At 45.9% G+C, this 19,357-nt stretch overlaps 12 non-coding genes across 12 annotated transcripts; 7 read left to right on the top strand and 5 right to left on the bottom strand.

Moving 5' to 3' along the window:
* The first annotated feature begins 1,856 nt into the window (after positions 1-1,856).
* trnaq-cug (transfer RNA glutamine (anticodon CUG)) lies at positions 1,857-1,928 on the top strand. Its single transcript has one exon. It is a non-coding gene; the product is annotated as a tRNA-Gln (tRNA).
* Positions 1,929-3,428: 1,500 nt separating this feature from the next.
* trnak-uuu (transfer RNA lysine (anticodon UUU)) lies at positions 3,429-3,501 on the bottom strand. Its single transcript has one exon. It is a non-coding gene; the product is annotated as a tRNA-Lys (tRNA).
* Positions 3,502-5,487: 1,986 nt separating this feature from the next.
* Positions 5,488-5,559, bottom strand: trnaw-cca (transfer RNA tryptophan (anticodon CCA)). Its single transcript has one exon. It is a non-coding gene; the product is annotated as a tRNA-Trp (tRNA).
* A 130-nt stretch (positions 5,560-5,689) lies between these two features.
* On the bottom strand, positions 5,690-5,763 carry trnan-guu (transfer RNA asparagine (anticodon GUU)). Its single transcript has one exon. It is a non-coding gene; the product is annotated as a tRNA-Asn (tRNA).
* A 265-nt stretch (positions 5,764-6,028) lies between these two features.
* trnak-cuu (transfer RNA lysine (anticodon CUU)) lies at positions 6,029-6,101 on the bottom strand. Its single transcript has one exon. It is a non-coding gene; the product is annotated as a tRNA-Lys (tRNA).
* Positions 6,102-9,917: 3,816 nt separating this feature from the next.
* trnam-cau (transfer RNA methionine (anticodon CAU)) lies at positions 9,918-9,991 on the top strand. Its single transcript has one exon. It is a non-coding gene; the product is annotated as a tRNA-Met (tRNA).
* Positions 9,992-10,147: 156 nt separating this feature from the next.
* On the top strand, positions 10,148-10,219 carry trnae-cuc (transfer RNA glutamic acid (anticodon CUC)). The gene has a single exon. It is a non-coding gene; the product is annotated as a tRNA-Glu (tRNA).
* A 1,741-nt stretch (positions 10,220-11,960) lies between these two features.
* On the top strand, positions 11,961-12,033 carry trnaf-gaa (transfer RNA phenylalanine (anticodon GAA)). Its single transcript has one exon. It is a non-coding gene; the product is annotated as a tRNA-Phe (tRNA).
* Positions 12,034-12,916: 883 nt separating this feature from the next.
* On the bottom strand, positions 12,917-12,989 carry trnan-auu (transfer RNA asparagine (anticodon AUU)). Its single transcript has one exon. It is a non-coding gene; the product is annotated as a tRNA-Asn (tRNA).
* A 356-nt stretch (positions 12,990-13,345) lies between these two features.
* trnaf-gaa (transfer RNA phenylalanine (anticodon GAA)) lies at positions 13,346-13,418 on the top strand. Its single transcript has one exon. It is a non-coding gene; the product is annotated as a tRNA-Phe (tRNA).
* A 2,037-nt stretch (positions 13,419-15,455) lies between these two features.
* On the top strand, positions 15,456-15,527 carry trnaw-cca (transfer RNA tryptophan (anticodon CCA)). The gene has a single exon. It is a non-coding gene; the product is annotated as a tRNA-Trp (tRNA).
* A 922-nt stretch (positions 15,528-16,449) lies between these two features.
* On the top strand, positions 16,450-16,521 carry trnag-ucc (transfer RNA glycine (anticodon UCC)). Its single transcript has one exon. It is a non-coding gene; the product is annotated as a tRNA-Gly (tRNA).
* The last annotated feature ends 2,836 nt before the right edge of the window (positions 16,522-19,357 follow it).

Below are 19,357 nucleotides of genomic sequence, written 5' to 3'. Positions count from 1 at the left end.
GTGAGAAACAATGCAGATTGGTTTTCACAGCTTTCTTTGCTCATATTTATCAAGGATGCCCAAATTTTGTCCACAACAGTAAATGGATAGTTGACAAATATACTGTATATGTCCTATGGTGTGACAAAGCAATTTTTAGAAAACAAACTTTTTTTAAAAAAATTTGCTGTCAGATCATGGGACACTCGGTACAGTATATTTTTCAACTACACAGCAAATTGGCCAGTGTTAAATGAACACTGCTGGGTGTTTATATGTGTCCACACTATAGGGTGTTAAAGTAACACTGAAGCAGTGTTGAAGATAATGAGATAATGAAGTGATTCATTAAGAGATGATTGAGTCATTAATGATGAACACCTGCTGTTAACAAACACAATCACTGAAGAACACATCAACAAGAACAGTTGATTTTGAGGTCATCATTATGGTGAACAGTGTTTTCTTTAGTTAAGGTCTTAGCCTTGGACTATTGATGTTTATTCATTTACAACAGCTTTAGTGATGTTGACTTAATGGCACTTGTATTTTGTTTAAAATTAAGTTTAGCTAAAGTTATGTATGAGGCTGAAGATATATGTGATTGATTGTGGAACTTTTGCTGTGTAGGTTTCAGTTTTAAGGCTGTAAATGTAAAATGCTTTATATATAACACCTCAATAATGCTGCTGTAGGAGAAATATCACTTAAATCAGTCTGGAGAAACAAGTAGATGCCCAAAGAATTAACACTGTCACTAAGATCCATCTAGACATCAACACTCTTCATATAAACCTCAATAATGGTGACAAGAAACGGAATTATTTAGCTGAACAGATCAACTGCAATGCATGCTGGGAGTCATAGAAGAGTTTCGCACTATGATGTTACCCAGAATGCATTGCTGCATGAAGTTTTTTGTTGTTGCTTGTCACCATTATTGAGATTCATTCACAGATTCTTGATGTCTGTGTGTTTAAATAGTTGAGAACTTTTGTTCCCTTCAACAATAATTGGGGACCACTACAGGGTCATAGGTAAATAATGAACAAAGCCTATGGAGACACATTCCTTCATGATAATGTACATTAAAGCTCAATATTGTGCTCTACAGGCTTAAAACTGTGTAAATTCGCCTCCTATGTGACAGGTAAGGAGTGGGATGCATTTTTGTGAATTGTGATTTTGTGCTACAGTTTGGGAATCCTTAGCGCTTTGTCACACATGCCTATTTCTTACATCTGTATCTTATTTGAAGGTGCCCTCATACGTGTCGAATGTACAAAGCCTCTAAATTACCATTATTTACTTTGGCAATGAGTTATACAGGTAAAACCAATATTATTGTACACAGAAGATTAGGGATGTAACGATTCACTCAGCTCACGATACAATGCGATTCACGATTCTGATCTCACGATGCGATTTATTCACGATTTACTCACGATTTATTTTTAAGAAATGAGTTGAAACAAATTAGAAATGAACAACTTCCCTTGCACTTAACGGTACGACGCTCAAAGAGCGCTATGGCAATCCAGAACGTGAAAGCATTGGCTTCGTGGCCGGTTAGCTCAGTTGGTTAGAACGTGGTGCTAATAATGCCAAGGTCGCGGGTTCAATCCCCGTCAATTGACTTTTCTCTTGCATTCTGTCCATCGCTCATGGCTACTGTGCCTGGGGTCGTTCGCGGACAGACCTGCGTAAGTCAACATTGCCGAAATACTGAAGATCTAAAGGTCCCTGGTTTGATCCCGGGTTTCGGCAAGCGTTACTCTGTCCGTCGCTTTGCTCTCGTTAGAGCAGAGCTCTTTGCCGTCACCAGACAAAGCGGCCTTTACTCTGCGATCTGGCGGGTCGGCAACTGTTCGACACCGTGTTCCATGGTGTAATGGTTAGCACTCTGGACTCTGAATCCAGTGATCCGAGTTCAAATCTCAGTGGGACCTCTCACCGGAACTTCTCCCTTTTTCGGGGCGTCCTTGCGGAACCCCGTCAGAGGGGTTGTCAACGCCCCACCGTTTGAGCCTTACTCCTAGAACGTTTGCGCTGTCAACGAAGCACGATTGAAGTTCATCCATGTTTACGTGCAGAAGTAGGGTTGTACTTGTGGAACGATGAACCACATAGAAGATGGAGGGTACAGCAGAACAAACTGCCCATGTCTGAGATGTTAATGTGATTGCAAACAAACACACTAAAAAAAAAAACATTTGGGCAGAAAGATTTTTCATGCCCAGGGCTAAGGACTTATTTTGACAATTGCTCAACACTAAGGGTGGATAACGCTTTTCAAGAAACTACAGGAAAGCGCAAAGAGACGCACCACAGCACACGTGCACACTGGCTTATTGAAAATGCAAGTAACACTGCAAGTAAACGTGTGGAATCTTAATTGACAACTCGATTGTCTTTGGACTTGATGCTCCTGCATCACGTTGCTCTGGGTAAAAGCAATGCACGTACCATATGGGACACTCTTGTCATGTGTGTCGAGGTGCCACAGCGAGGAGCGACTCCTGACCCTGATGGCGTTTTGTGACTGAACATATGAGCAGGAATCAACACGAAGACCTTTTTCTGCAGCGGTGAGCCTCGACAGGTAGCATAGGGAGGGCTAAGATGCACGAAGGCGTGAAGGAGGCTCCAAAAGCCATTGACGTGGAGAATGCGGGCGTCGGTCCCACTACCTCTCGCATGCTAAGCGAGCGCTCTACCATTTGAGCTAATTCCCCGGCGTTGCCTGCGAAAGACGCGCGTTGCCTCGGCTCAATGAAACGGGGCACACAGGCGGTGAAAATACCTTTCCCACGGGGCTGGACATCACAATAGTACCACACAGCTTGGCTCGTTGGTCTAGGGGTATGATTCTCGCTCAGTTGGTTAGAGCATGGAGCTAATAACACCAAGGTCACGGGTTCGAGCCCCATATGGGCCATTGACTTTACTTTTGCATCCTGTCCATCGCTCATGGCTACGGCGCCTAGGGTTGTTCGCGGACAGGCCTGCGCAAGTCGACGTGGCTGAAATAGCTCAGTTGGAAGAGCGTTATACTGAGGATCTAAAGGTCCCTGGTTCAATCCCTTAACCTGGCGGCCACGACTACAAGAGATCCGGTGCTCTCTGGGCTTAACTCGTGCGGAAAAGAGGGACGAGCCAGCAGCGTAACAGGTGATGTAATGGAGATGTCAAAAAGGGACAGGCAGTACCACATCAACAACAAGTGGTACTAACAGAGTACTGATCACGGCAAGCCACCGGCCCTCGGCAAATCTGGAGGACGTCTTGACTACAACTGCAGGTTTTGCTGAGGTCTCAAGGAATCTGTGGTGCATGCGCTGAAGCAAAGCCCATATGTCGACTCCAAATCACAAGCAAACGTTTTCTTTTCATTTTTTCAACAGAGGGCAGGGCCAGAACAGCTCACAAGGTAAAGGTGACTTTCCCATCGCCCGAACAGGGACTTGAACCCTGGACCCTCAGATTAAAAGTCTGATGCTCTACCGACTGAACTATCCGGTCTCGTGAAGGTATGCAACAAGTTCTTGGTGTAGGCCCTCAAGGGGGAGTGGGAGGTGTTCAGTACGGCAGGTGAGTGCAGGTTCATCCCTCACCAAGCACACCTGAACCAGCTAATGTGCTCTGGAGGTAAATGAAAAACTACGCTCCAAGCGGAGCACAGATCCACTGGCAGCGGTGGGATTTGAACCCACGCCTCCGAAGAGACTGGAGCCTAAATCCCAGCTGCCGAAGGATCGTCCGGCAGAATGTTGAAGAATGTTGAACTCACAGCCAATCGCGTGAGAGCGCTTCAACATTTGCAGCCAATCGCCGAGCAGACGTTCAACATTTTCAACATTTGACCAATCGTAGCGCAAGAGAATGTCGAGGGCGCCCTGCCCCCGCTACAAAACTCATCCGAAGGCGAACGATCTATGACGAGAGGAATGAATGAAGAGGGAGTGTCAGAGATCAGGAAGGTACAGTAGAAAGTTCACGACCTAAGGGAGAACTTCACTGCACGAACCTCTCAGTTTATTTTACAAACAGAGTATATTTCTGACGGCGGTATTAACGGTAAGAATGCATAACCTCATAGCATGATTTATGCATGAACACTGTTTTGTTTTGTTGTTTGTTTTGTGTTAATGTTTATTTAATTAAGTACTTTGTTCAAAACGGTTTAGGACAAGATGGCTACAAAAAGGTCACATAAAGCCATGTCGGACGCTGAATGGGTTTCTCGTCTGAGAAAGTTTGCCAGCACAGGAGTCTGGCCATCAGATGGCAACAGGCCAGTCTCCGAGGCAGAAGAAGTGGCACGAGATTTATCAAAGGGTAAGAGTGTGTTTATTTGATTTTTTGCACGATGAAACAATGTTCGTTGACTTGCATGATTTACCACAGGACTGCGTCTTCGGCAGGCCCTTTTTCGCCACTGGAGTTGGCGATTGCATCAGTTTGTTGATGGACGAGAACTTCACCTCGTTAGCCCCTCCCAGATGGAATGTTTATGGAGGAGCCCGCACCAAAGATGACCCCCTTAAACATTGCGGTGCGACATAGGAAGCGCGCTGGTTCGAGAGCTGGTGGGTGTAGCTCGAGTTTCTCTTGATCTACGCATTAAAACTTCCGCCTTTTACGAAAGATTTCCGTAGGGCTAAACCACTGTGAGTTCAATGTGCTTTTGGACGGCTCCGCTCACAGCGGGCCTCGGTGAACGTGTTAGGAATCAGAGAGTTTAAGAATCCGCCTCTGTCGAATTGCCTCTGCACGTTGCTGTCTCCTGGCTGTTTTGGGGCTCTTGGTTTTCCTCTGCTTGTTGTGAGTTTATTGTCAACATGTGCTCAGATAGATAGAGAGTTTTGTGCGATGCTCTTCAAACGTGTGGTTTTACTACGCTTCCTCTGAGCTGGAAAACAGTTGACGTGCATATCCCCTCCAAGTCGGGTACTGCGGTCTCCCATATGGCCTACAACTCCCGGAATGGGAAAACGGTGGGTTTCTTAGCTGCTCTTTCACTTGGAAATAGCCCGTTGTTTCACAGTGAGGCAGCTGTGCAGGAGGTCAAACAAATTGCCACTGATCTCGTTTATGAGCCTTTCTGGGCTCCTCTTACTTTTAAGGCCCTTTGCACCATCTAAATTCAAGTGAGCACACAGTATTTACCTTCTATTGTAACGTGCTTCCTGAGGCCTCAGGTAACATGTGCTGGATACACAGTGTTGTGTCCCGAGTGCCGACAATTCAAAAGTACAGCAGGTACAGCGGGGACCTTTTTTATGACACGTCTTATCACTGTCTTCACATTTTGAACCTCACCTCTACATAGAAAACATCCTAAACGTCCAACAGTGTTAAAGTGGACAATCCCGTATGTGCAAAAAGCTCCTTCTGATTCTGCGACAGCAGCCACGGAGACCGGTTAGCTAGCAGCAGTCAGTCAAGCCAAAGCGCGACAGCAGCCAAAAAGCATCGCTAACAAGGCTTCCAAGCACAAAGAACTTGTGACCCCGACGTGATTTGAACACGCAACCTTCTGATCTGGAGTCAGACGCGCTACCGTTGCGCCACGAGGCCTCTCGTTGGCCTCAACAATCACGGTGCTCCTAGTCATGCTCTGGCGTAAAGCCTCGTGACGCTACCTCCGTCCCGATGGCCGAATAGACATACGTCAGCTGTGCTGTATGTGGCAACGAAAACCTTATCGCGTCCCTGGGTGGGCTCGAAGAACCAATCTTTCGGTTAACAGCCGAATGCGCTAACCGATTGCGCCACAGAGACAGACAGAGGCCGCAGGCGGCGAGGCACGGCGGCAGAACGAGACGTGGAACTCGTTTCTCGGACTTGGTTTGGAAAGAAACAGCAGAGCTTTGCAGAGTCATAACCACATACGTCACAGCACGCCAATATAGCGGATGCTTTCAGAGAGCCCTTTTTGCCGCATATTGGTTAAGAGTAATTGCTCCTTCTGTATTTTACCAAGAAGCTACACATACATCCCGTCACCTGGCCTGGTGAAAAGCACCAAGAACAGAAGGCTCTTACACGCCCAACGTGGGGCTCGAACCCACGACCCTGAGATTAAGAGTCTCATGCTCTACTGACTGAGCTAGCCAGGCTAAATTTGGCATTTAATTGACTCACTTTAAAGCGACGGATAGGAGGCAGTTAAAGGAATCTAGTGAGTTGGTAATTCACTCAGGAAGCACTTTTAGTGGGTTCGTGGCAGTGTTAATTTTGACAGCAAATTTTGATTTAGTTTTAGTCATAGTCTTTTGACGAAAATGCAATGTAGTTTTGGTCACATTTTAGTCAACCCCATCATTTTAGTTTTAGTCTAGTTTCAGTCGACGAAATATGAAAAACATTTTAGTCGAATAAATATACATTATATTTAGTCTACTAAAATCTAAATGGTTTAAATCATTTACTTAAAGTAATTAAATCTTCCATACAAAGATTCAACTGTTTTGACATAATTTACTTCACCTTAAAATGAAATTAAACCAGGTCATTACCTTTATTTTTCAGAAAAGTTCAGTAACTAGATTTGCATTGTTGGAACACAGAATATTAGACAATGAATGACATGTTCCAGTTCATTCAATCCCATTTGACTCAATTGACTCGTTAAGTAGGGCGTATTCATTCAGTTCATTCAACCAATTAAACGCTCTGACAGGGCTCACACTCAAAGGCTATTGGCTCATGGCATGCCTCGTTGAAGAAAGAGCTGCACTGTCTTTGCTTGATACAGCAATGAATGAGAAATAGCTTTCAAAAAGACATATTATATAAATTGTGATACATTTCTTTAATCATGCAAACATGTTACATATTTGGTTGGAATGTACATTTTGACTCACTTCATCACTTCTATAATCAGTAGAGGACAGCGCTGGATTCTTTTTGCTGACTTTATGTTGCATTTCACGTTATGCAGCAGCTCGTGTTAAGTTAACATAGGCATATAAAAACCTTTGTGCTGCCCTCGTAATGTGTTTCGGGGTGACTCACCTGCAGTCGCGCTTCAAGTTTGCGGCGTTTTACCGGCGATCGTGAAGGAAAATAAGACGCTTTGTAAACCGCGTGGAGACACAGAATGCACGTGTGTGCTTCCCCTTCTCCCAGAGACTTCTCTCTACCATTTATATGAGATAAGCACATGCGCGCAAACTGATGTCCGCCAGGTGGGACATGAATATTTTCGTCTCGTTTTTATTAGTTGACGAAAAAGTCAGTATATTTTTATTACAGTTTTCGTTATCATGCATTCATTATTATTTAGTTATCATCTCGTTTTCATCAGTGAAAACATGTCATTAACGAATACTTTTCATCATAGTTTTCGTCAACGAAATTAACACTGGTTCGTGGAAATTTCCCCATTCAAATAAACTGCCATATGGCACATAGTGGGGGCGATGGATCGTCTCACCGAAAAAGGATCCCCGGTAGTCGCTGAATAGATCACGCAACACCCATTTACACTTACCCATGGGTAAGACCACCACACTTATAGCTAGCCCCCATATAGTGGGTGAGTGGACACCTCTTGGGGCGCCCAAGAGCCATGGAGACCCTGGTGAGACCCCCACCCCCCCCACCATGGTCCACGAAACCGTTTGTGGTCCACGCCAGCCTTTTCCCATTCAGGTAAGCCTCCGCAGAGGTAATCCAACCTTCTAAATAGCCGCTTTCACAGCTAAATGGCTGGTCATTCAGGGTGGGGTAGCTTTCTGCTGGGGAGTCGAGTCCTTGCTTTCCGCTATTCGTCTCCGCTGGCCATTGAACGCATGGGGTGTACCAGGACCACGCCCCCAGACACGCCCACTACCACGAAACCACTATCTGTCCACTGATTATCTACTTCACTCATTGGGCCTCAGATCAAAGGTGGTGGAACCCCAGGCCCCGCCCACTACCACGAAACCATTTTTTGTCCACTAGCACATTACTTTTCCCGAAAGCCACCCTGGGGGTCCGACGACCCCGCGGACCCGTCCGGGCGAGGGGTCCGGATTCCGACAAACGAATAGGCAAAGAGAGTGACGTATGATTGGGAATATAAAAAAGCCCTTTTGGTATGTCTAAAAGCCCTTAGCCCTTTCGGTATGTCGCCCGTGGGGGCGTGTCGCAAAGTCCCGTGCAATGTGGGGGTCCCTCGGGCCCCCAGGGGTCTCGCGGCTTTAGGTCCTCGTTTAGTTTAAATGAGTGGGTTTGCAACCGTGTACGTTTAATGGAAATCTCGTTGGCCTTCCGTTCGCCCCCGAAGGGTCGCATGGTCTCGAGATTTTAGATTCCAACTCGGTAGTGCCCCCTCGAACATGTCTCTGAAGGGCGAAGCCCCATGACCTTGTTCGGTGAGTCAAAGGTCAAAAAAGCAACAAAAGCGTGTCTGTATTTTTCATGGAATATTTTTGTTTATTTTTGATCAACCACTTCCTGTACGCCTACGGTTTCGGCCCTTTAATATGTCGCAGCAGGGGACCCCACGTGTTAGCATTCGATGGCCTAAGTTAACACCTCCCTCGGGGCCCCAGATACGGGCACCATACCTGGAACCATTTGTTCCGCCCCATTCATTAAACTGTACAGTGGATGTCCAGAAAAAGAGGTTCGAGAGGTCAGGGGATCTCGAGGCTTCGATCACACGACCGTCACGGGCCACCGAGTCGGGAAGTGAAGTTTGGGGGTCCTAGCTTCTTTCCAAGGGTATTTGATTTGGTTGAGTATACCGCAAAAATCCGGCCTTGTGTCTCAGTGTCTCCCATTGAAACGAATGGGCAGGAAGAGTGATGAGTGATTGGGGAGATAAAATACTGTTTTGGGCTCCAGGCCTTAGCCCTTTTGGTATGTCGCCTGTGGGGGCGTGACGCAAACACTTGTGCAATTTGGGGTCACTTGGGCCCCCAAGGGTCTCGCGGCTTGAGGTCCTCGTGTAGTGTAAATGAGTGACTTTGCAACCACTGAACAGACTACACAGCAACCAGGAAGTTCCCTCTTACCATTGTAACTGACAGGCCACGTGTTTGTGTTATCAAGGAGGCTTATTTTTGTATCAAAACATGCATTTTACGTTTAAAGATCATGCTATGTTGTTCAACACAGTGTGCTTAATCACATACTGGTAGATGAGATAAAACAAAGGTCACTGAGGGTCACAGTTAGTCACAATTTGTCATTTTAAACAATGGCGCCAAAACACTTATGAGGCCTCCTCCGAATAATGGATATAATACTCTGTAAAGTTCCCGCTACCCATTTATTTGCATGCCACGTGTAGTGGTTATTGCGGATGTCAACCTTAGGCGCAAATATGCATACTGTGACTAATGCACACAGTATTTCATGCAACACAGTGTACCTAATCACATACTGGAAGATGAGATGAAACAAAGGTCACTGAGGGTCACAGTGAGTCACACTTTGTCATTTTAAACAATGCCGCCAAAACACTTATGAGGCCTCCACTGAATAATGGATATATACACTGAAAAGTCCCTGCTACCCATTGATTCGCAAGCCACGTGTAGTGGTAAGCCATAGTGTGCTTTCACACCTCATATGAACGTCATGAAACAGATTTAAGGAAAAGTTGTGTTTTTGTTGTAGTTACCTTTACTTTCATAAAACATTGCATATTGAAAAGTTAGGATTATTTGTAACTGAAATTAAAATGGTCAGACCCCTGAGTCCAACGGACGCTGCCAAAGAGTTTTAACGTTCAGCGATTTCCTCTCTTTTCTATTATTTTATTACATCATGGTCACGAGCAGGAATGTCCGTTCCTAGAACAACCTGTTTATATGAGCAGTTCCCATCCAACACAAACGATTGGCAGTAACCAAATGGATAGCGTCCTCGACACATCAATAACAAGCCTAGTCTCTTCACTTTTGACAATTGGTGTCCAGTGCTCCATGCCGCGGCGCGCCTCATTGGCACAGTTAGGCAGCGTGTCAGTCTCATAATCTGAAGGTCGTGAGTTCGAGCCTCACACGGGGCAGCCTGATTGGATTCTTTTGAACTGGTTTCAGATCCCGCTGAGGCCCATTTACTTGCCGTAACTGTTCATGTACCTTCCGACAGGCTGCCTTGATTAAGGCTACACATCGAGCCAGGCACCCCCGGCTCCTGCGGAGGACCGTTTACACACATGTGCTCCCTGGTGGTCTAGTGGCTAGGATTCGGCGCTCTCACCGCTGAGGCCCGGGTTCGATTCCCGGTCAGGGAATGTGGTTTTGGATGCCCTATGGCGCATTTTCACCAGTACTTATAAACAATGGTTATTTAAAAGGGGTTAAAAAGATGCTTCCTTCGAGCCGGATTCGAACCAGCGACCTAAGGATGACCAGTGAGACGCCTACAGTCCACCGCTCAACGAACTGAGCAATCGAAGGCACGTGAAACATTTGCCGACTGAGCTATTTTTGTCCCAGGTCAGCGGACGTCCCATGGCACGAAATGGAGCACAGGTGCAACAAGCCAGCCAGGAGTCGAACCTGGAATCTTCTGATCCGTAGTCAGACGCGTTATCCATTGCGGCACTGGCCCGCCTTAACTCGCTGACCCCCTGACCTCCTGACGGGACAGGCAGAACGCACGCTGCCGCCTGACGGACCACAACTTCTGCTGATTACCATGCCCTTCAGCGGATTACTAGCAACTTCAAGGCAGCTGTGATTGGTGCTAGACTATGCTGGACACTGGCTCTCCAGGAACTGGGTTTGACACCTCTGCCAGAAACTCAGCGAACGACAGTTTCCATGCAAAGCACGAGGAGGCTCAAGCGTGTGCAAAGCAATGTCAGAAGTGGGATTGGAACCCACACCTCCAGAGGAGACTGCGACCTGAACGCCAGCTGCAAAAGGATCGTCCGGCAACATGTTGAAGAATGTTGTATTCACAGCCAATTGCGTGGGAGCGCTTCAACATTCGCGGTGAATCGCGTTGCAGCGTTCAACATTCGTAGCCAATAGGGGGAGAGCGCTTCAACATTTGCAGCCAATCGCCGAGCGGAAGTTCAACATTTTCAACATTTGACCAATCGTAGTGCAAGAGAATGTCGAGGGCGACCCACCCCCGCTTCTGAACCGATCCGAAGGCGAACGATCTTTGACGAGAGGGATGAATGAAGGGGGAGTGTCAGAGGTCAGGAAGGTACAGTAGAAAGTTCACGACCTAAGAGCGAACATCACTGCACGAACCTCTCCGTTTATTTTACAAACAAAGAGTATATTTCTGACGGCGGTATTAACGGTAAGAATGCATAACCTCATCGCATGATTTATGCACGAACACTGTTTTGATTCGTTTTGTTTTGTGTTAATGTTTATTTAATTAAGTACTTTGTCCAAAACTGTTTAGGACAAGATGGCTACAAAAAGGACACATAAAGCCATGTCGGACGCTGAATGGGTTTCTCATCTGAGAAAGTTTGCCAGCACAGGAGTCTGGCCATCAGATGGCAACAGGCCAGCTCCGAGGCAGAAGAAGAGGCACGAGGTTCATCAAAGGGTAAGAGTGTGTTTATTTGATTATTTGCATGATGAAACAATGTTCGTTGACTTGCATGACTGACATACATGACTGTCTGTTTACTGCATTTACCTAATAAAACCAACATATTAGCATGGTTAATGTGTGAAAACGTTATACAAACCTGTAAACAAGGCATTGCTTACAGACATTATCTGATTTCAGGTATTTTGAAAATTATGTGATACGTTGCAACTATTGACTGTTAAATAAAGGGTGGGGGAGCCCAGATAGCAAATATTTGCTGCCCAAATCCGGCCCACACCTTACACCCCATACCCCCTCATCTGGCCCACATACCGCATGGAATGATGGCACATGGTTGGACCGCTCCTGTTTGCCAGATTTGGGCCACAAGCAAGCCAAAGCAATGCCGCATGTCAGCCAAAAATCTGTGCCTGGGGTCGTTCGCGGTCAGGCCTACGGAAGTTGACGTAGCAGAAATAGCTCAGTTGGGAGAGCGTTAGACTGAAGATCTGAAGGTCCGTGGTCCGATCCCGGGTTTCGGCAAGTGTTACTTTGTCCGTTGCTTTGCTCTCGTTAGAGCAGAGCTCTTTGCCGTCACCAGACCGAGCGGCCTTTACTCTGCAACGTGGTCGGCAACCGTTCGACACCGGTTTCCATGGTGTAATGGTTAGCACTCAGGACTCTGAATCCAGCGATCAAATCTCGGTGGGACCTCTCACCGGAACTTCTCCCTTTTTCGGGGGGGCCATGCGGAACCCCGTCAGAGGGTTTGTCTACGCCCCACCGTTTGAGCCTTTCTCCTAGAACGTTTGCGCTGTCAACGAAGCACGAGTGAAGTTCATCCATGTTTACGTGCAGGAATAGGGTTGTACTTGTGGAATGATGAACCACATAGAAGATGGAGGGTACAGCAGAACAAATTGACCATGTCTGAGACGTTAATGTGATTGCAAACAAACACACTAAAAAAAAAACATTTGTGCAGAGAGATTTTTCATGCCCAGGGCTAAGGACTTATTTTGACAATTGCTCAACACTAAGGGTGGATAACGCTTTTCAAGAAACTACAGGAAAGCGCAATGAGACGCACCACAGCACACGTGCACACTGGCTTATTGAAAATGCAAGTAACACTGCAAGAAAACGTGTGGAATCTTAAGTGACAACTCGATTGTCTTTGGACGTGAAGCTCCTGCATCACGTTGCTCTGAGTAAAAGCAATGCACGTTCCATATGGGAGACTCTTGTCATGTGTGTCGAGATGCCACAGCGAGGAGCGACACCTGACCCTGATGGCGTTTTGTGACTGAACATATGAGCAGGAATCAACACGAAGACCTTTTTCTGCAGCGGTGAGCCTCGACAGGGAGCATAGGGAAGGCTAAGACGCACAAAGGCATGAAGGAGGCTCCAAAAGCCACAGACGTGGAGAATGCGGGCGTCGATCCCGCTACCTCTCGCATAATAAGCGAGCGCTCTACCATTTGAGCTAATTCCCCGGCGTTGTCTGCGAAAGATGCGCGTTGCGTCGGCTCAATGAAACGGGGCATCACAATAAAGCCACACCACTTGGCTCGTTGGTCTAGGGTATAATTCTCGCTTTGGGTGCGAGAGGTCCCGTGTTCAAATCCCGGACGAGCCCTGCTTTAGGCCTTCCACTTAATGGTACGCTATGGCAATCCAGAACGTGAAAGCATGAGCCTCGTGGCCGGTTAGCTCAGTTGGTTAGAGCATGGTGCTAAAAACGCCAAGGTCGCGGGTTTCTTTCCCAGTATGGGCCGTTGACTTTTCTCTTGCATCCTCATGGCTACTGCGCCTGGGGTCATTCGCGGACAGGCCTGCGAAAGTCCACGTGGCAGAAATAGCTCAGTTGGGAGAGCGTTAGACTGAAGATCTAAAGGTCCGTGTTTCGATCCCGGGTTTCGGCAAGCGTTACTCTGTCCGTCGCTTTGCTCTCCTTGGAGCAGAGCTCTTTGCCGTCACCAGACCGAGCGGCCTTTACTCTGCAATCTGGCGGGTCGGCAACCGTTCGACACCGTGTTCCATGGTGTAATGGTTAGCACTCTGAATCCAGTGATCCGAGTTTAAATCTCGGTGGGAACTCTCACCGGAACTTCTCCCTCTTTCGGGGCGTCCATGCGGAACACTGTCAGAGGGATTGTTCTCCTAGAACGTTTGCGCTGTTAACGAAGCACGAGTGAAGTTCATCCATGTTTACTAGGGTAGTAGGGTTGTACTTGTGGAACGATGAACCACATAGAAGATGGAGGGTACAGCAGAACAAATTGCCCATGTCTGAGACGTTAATGTGATTGCAAACAAACACACTAAAAAAAAATGCATTTGGGCAGAGATATTTTTCATGCCCAGGGCTAATGCCCCATATGGGAAACTCTTGTCATGTGTGTCGAGGTGCCACAGCGAGGAGCGACACCGGACCCTGATGGCGTTTTGTGACTGAACATTTGAGCAGGAATCAAGACGAAGACCTTTTTCTGCAGCAGTGAGCCTCTACAGGTAGCATAGGGAGGGCTAAGACGCACGAAGGCGTGAAGGAGGCTCCAAAATTAAACAGGGAACTTTTTACAGTGTAAGATTAACTTGTTTTATTAAACATGTTAAAGGGACGGTTGCTCATGGTCTGTTCGGTCTGTTCGGCAATCGGGACGGAGGTCACGTCACGAGGCTTTACGCCAGAGCATGACTAGGAGCAGAGGTGGGTAGAGTAGCCAAAATCTTTACTCAAGTAAAAGTACAAGTAACTAGAGAAATTGTTACTCAAGTAAAAGTAAAAGTCACTATTTTAAAAATTACTTGAGTAAAAGTAAAAAAGTATGCAATGAAACAACTACTCAAGTAGCTAGTTACTTAGTTACTTTGTATCTGATTATATAGGCCTACATAAAATTAATATTAACGGCAATATTTTAATATTACATTTTAATCAATATTTTTAATTATCATAAGCAGATATCTTTGCAATATACTAGAGAGACTAAAGAATAGACAAACACAGAAGAGACGAGCATTTCTGTAAATTTCATCTAGTCCTGATGTCAATGTAGTTTACACAACTTATTTAGAATAATAGACCATGTCAAACTAAAGCATGAACTAAACTCAGAGCATTTCCTAAGATGATCTAGAACATCTGCAGTGCTCTCTTAAATGAAATACACATTTTTGAACAAAGCTCGTGTTTTCTCGTGTTGTGTCACGTGTGTGTTGTGAAACGCTCTTACTTGTAAACAAACAGTAAACAGTGAACCACACGCCCATCAACAAGTTTTCTTCCTTCTGTTCTTCAAATGTATATTTCTGCAAGCCCACGTCTCTGTGTCTGACAGGTAACGCGCATGTTGCTGTGTCTGACGAACAGGTCGCGCGGGTGCGCGCATATGGCGGGCATTTATCATTGCTGGCAAACAATATGACACATTTGCAGTTTTGATTGTATAGATATAGATTAATATCCACTTCATCCAACGCTCTTTGTGTTCTGCGTGTTCTTAAGTTTCGCGCTACGAGGAGTGAGTAATCCTGCTTCAGATGATTCAGATCGTGCTGCGAACTGAACAAATCATTTGAACTGATTCATTAGCCTATTCAAATGGTTTTGCCCATTGTTCAATTAATGCTTTCAAAAGAATCGACTCAAAAGAATCGATCACTCGGGAATGCCCGTAAAAAGAGACGACAACCTTGAAATAAACAACGCGTTTTAAAAAGCATATTTTAAAATGAAGGAATGCAGGAACATCACGCAATGTAAGTTATTTAACGAAGTAAAAGAACAGATTTTCTATTAGAAATTTACTCAAGTAAGAGTAAAAGTACACACTTTTAATTTTACTTAAAAAGTACATATTTTCCAAAATGTTACTCATGTAAATGTAACGAAGTACATGTAGCGCATTACTACCCACCTCTGACTAGGAGCACCTTGATTGTGTCTGCCAACGAGAGGCCTCGTGGCGCAATGGTAGCGCGTCTGACTCCAGATCAGAAGGTTGCGTGTTCAAATCATGTAGGGGTCACTGGTTCTTTCTGCTCGAAAGCCTTGTTAGCGATGCTATGGCTGCTGTCGCACTTTGGCTTGACTGACTGCTGCTAGCTAACCGGTGACTTTGTTGCCGAATCAGAAGGAGCTTTTTGCACCTACGGGATTGTCCACTTTAACACTGTTTGACGTTTAGGATGTTTTCTATGTAGAGGTGAGGTTCAAAATGTGAAGACAGTGATAAGACGTGTCGTAAAAAAGCTCCCCGCTGTACCTGCTGTACTTTTGAATTGTCGGCACCCGGGACACAACACTGTGTATCCAGCACATGTTACCTGAGGCCTCAGGAAGCACTTTACTATAGAAGGTAAATACTGTGTGCTCACTTGAATTTGGATGGTGCAAAGGGGCTTAAAAGTATGAGGAGCCCAGAAAGGCTCATAAACGAGATCAGTGGAAATTTGTTTGACCTCCTGCACAGCTGCCTCACTGTGAAACAACGGGGTATTTCCAAGTGAAAGAGCAGCTAAGAAACCCACCGTTTTCCCATACCGGGAGTTGAACCCGAGTCGCCTGGGTGAAAACCAGGAATCCTAACGGCTAGGCCATATGGGAGACCGCAGCACCCGACTTGGAGGGGATACGCACGTCAACTGTTTTCCAGCACAGATGAAGCGTAGTAAAACCACACGTTTGAAGAGCATCGCACACAACTCTCTATCTATCTGAGCACATGTTGACAATAAACTCGCAACAAGCAGAGGAAAACCAAGAGCCCCAAAACAGCAAGGAGACAGCGATGTGCACAGGCAATCCGACAGAGGCGGATTCTTAAACTCTCTGATTCCTAACACGTTCACAGAGGCCCGCTGTGAGCGGAGCCGTCCAAAAGCTAGTGAGTTGGTAATTCACTCAGGAAAGTACTAAAGCATATCGTGTGGGCCAACAACCAGGTGGCTGCGTTGGTGGTATAGTGGTGAGCATAGCTGCCTTCCAAGCAGTTGCCCAGGGTTCGATTCCGGGCCAATGCATTGCATCTTGCAAAGCCCCTTGCACGAATGAGAGAGGCATGTCGCAGACTTTTCCAACAGTTTGAAAGTGTAGTCGAAGCTCGTACAAGCTGCAAGGGAAGCTATGTAAATTATACACAATTTTCCATTCATATAGATTGCCATCGGTCTACTAGGCAGACAAAGGGCTCGTATACCTGAATTGGTTGTCAAATTCACGCTCACTCTTATGATGATTGGGAGTTGTTTCCCTTATCGGAGTCTAGGGGCCGTTTTCCCGGAGAGGTATCGTACGGACACCACAAGGGGTGTCAAAGTGCTGCGGGCGTGGACCCTCGCTCCACAAAGTGCCTATTCATCCCCTGACCACCTAATCTTCATCACCGCATCCACGAGGAGCCTTTCGCATCCCCCTGACCGCCTATCTCTGCCATAGTCTTCCTCACATCTGCAGCGCGCCTAGAGTTGGTAGTTTTCTGCCCCTTGCTGCCTATTCGTGCGCGACATCCAAAAGATGCCAAAACGTCTCGCTCCCGCCCTTGCGTCCGCAGCGTGCCTATAGATGGTAGTTTGCTGCCCCTTGCTGCCGGGTGGTACGGGAGCCTCTGACACCTGCAACCTATCCTATTATTTTCATAGGTGCCTATCGTACAGAGACCCCTGAACGGCCCCAGGGACTCCGAATTACCCCGATTCAAATTCTGTAGCTCCTCGCCACCCCCTCATTCGGTTCCCAAAGTTTGAAGTCGGTACGGCCTCGTTAAGTACTATATTGCACCTTTTGGGGGCGTTGTGGGCCATTTATTTTTCTGGAATAGTTTATATGACTTTTTTTCGATCACTTGACGTACACTGAGGGGTACGGGCTTCGGATATGTTGTGCGTGAGGGTGTGAAGAACCAGCATTCAAAGCCCCGAGGTTTTTGTATAAGAATAAATCTGAATTTTGCTAAAAATGCTGTTCAGAGATGTATTTCTGTGAAAAGTGAATTTGTAAGCAAAATAAGCATTTTAATAGCCTGAGGTGTGCAATATTCCAATGCGGGGAGCTTCTAGGATACATGGCTGTAGATTTGTCATACAAAAGCTGTTTACAGTCTTAAAAAAATACCTTTAACAGTCACATGGCCCATAGAGATCAATGCGAGGGACAGAGATGTATGAAAAATAATAAAAAATACTTATTTTTATAGCCGGAGCTAGCCCTATCGATATGTCGTCGGGAGCCACGTGACGCAACTTTCTGCTAGGTTTCGGGCTCCTGTGGCCTCTGCGGGCCGTACGGGAGCCTCTGACATGTGCAACCTATCCCATTATTTTCATAGGTGGCTATCGTACGATGAGCCCGGAACAGCCCCGGGGACTTCGAATGACCCCGATTCAAAATCTGTAGCTCCTAGTGGCCCCGTCATTCGGTTCCCAGAGTTTGAAGTCGGTACGACCTCGTTATATACTTTATCGACCCTGTTTGGAGAGGTTGTGGGCCGTTTATTTTATCTGAATATTTTTTGTGATTTTTTTCGAGCACTTGCCGTACAGCGAGGGGTACGGGCTTCGGATATGTGGTGCATGAGGGTTGGTCGAACTAGCATTCGAAGCCTCGAGGTTTTTGTACAAGAATAAAGCAGTTTTTTGCTGAAAATGCTGGTGAGAGACTAATTTCTGTGAAAAGTGTGTTTGTATGCTAAATAAGCATTTTAATAGCCTGAGGTGTGCAATATACCAATGCGAGGTTCTTCTAGGACCCACATCTGTAGGTTTGTCAGAAGAAAGTTGTTTGCAGTCTAAAAAATTGACCGTTTACAGTATTGTCCACTGTAAGCCTACGAGGCTACTGTCAAATAAGTTATGACTGGTACTTCCTGTGGTTTTGCCGAGTCACAGGAAGTGCCAGTCGTAACTTATTTGACGGGTCCTCATAGGTAGCTAATGTACACACCATTTTTATGCTCCTGGAGCACATCTGTGAGCTTTAATTCAGGTCATGGTGAAGGGCTGTGCCTCTCATACACCATACTGTTGGTTTAAGCCATATAACTCATTGCCAAGGATATATAATGACCCTTAATAGGCTTTGTCCATTATTTACCTATGAGGGCGACGTTAAAAAAGCTATGAATGTACGTGCCACTCATAACACTTTTGGCACGGCTCCCATAGGTAGCTAATGGATACACCATTTTTAAGCTTCTGGAGCACAACTCTGAGCTTTAATGGATGTCATTGTGAAGAGCTGTGACTCTCAAACACTCTAGTGTTGGATTAAGCTATATAACTCCTTACTTAGGCTTATAATGACCCTCAATAGGCTTTGTCCATTATTTACCTATGAGGGTCCCATTAAATAAGTTACGAATGTACATGCCACACGTAACACTTTTGGCACGGCTCCCATAGGTAGCTAATGGACACACCATTTTTAAGCTTCTGGAGCACAACTATGAGCTTTATTGTACATCATTGTGAAGGAATGTATCTTCTGTGTACAATATTATTGGTTTTACCTGTATAACTCATTGCCAAAGCAAATAATGGTAATTTAGAGGCTTTGTACATTCGCCACGTATGAGGGCCCCTTCAAATAAGATACAGATGTAAGAAATAGGTGTGTGTGACAAAGCACTAAGGATTCACAAACTGTAGCACAAAATCACAATTCACAAAAATGCATCCCACTCCTTACGTGTCACATAGGAGGCGAATTTACACAGTTTTAAGCCTGTTGAGCACAATATTGAGCTTTAATGTACATTATCATGAAGGAATGTGTCTCCATAGGCTTTGTTTATTATTTACCTATGAGGCTCCCATTAAATAGTTTACGAATGTACATGCCCACATAATTTGTTTGACAGGG

This window comes from Triplophysa rosa, linkage group LG11 (assembly GCF_024868665.1).
Source record: "Triplophysa rosa linkage group LG11, Trosa_1v2, whole genome shotgun sequence".
Lineage (NCBI taxonomy): Eukaryota > Metazoa > Chordata > Actinopteri > Cypriniformes > Nemacheilidae > Triplophysa > Triplophysa rosa.
Note: the sequence above shows the minus strand (reverse complement) of the source record. Positions and strands in the feature narration are given on the sequence as shown.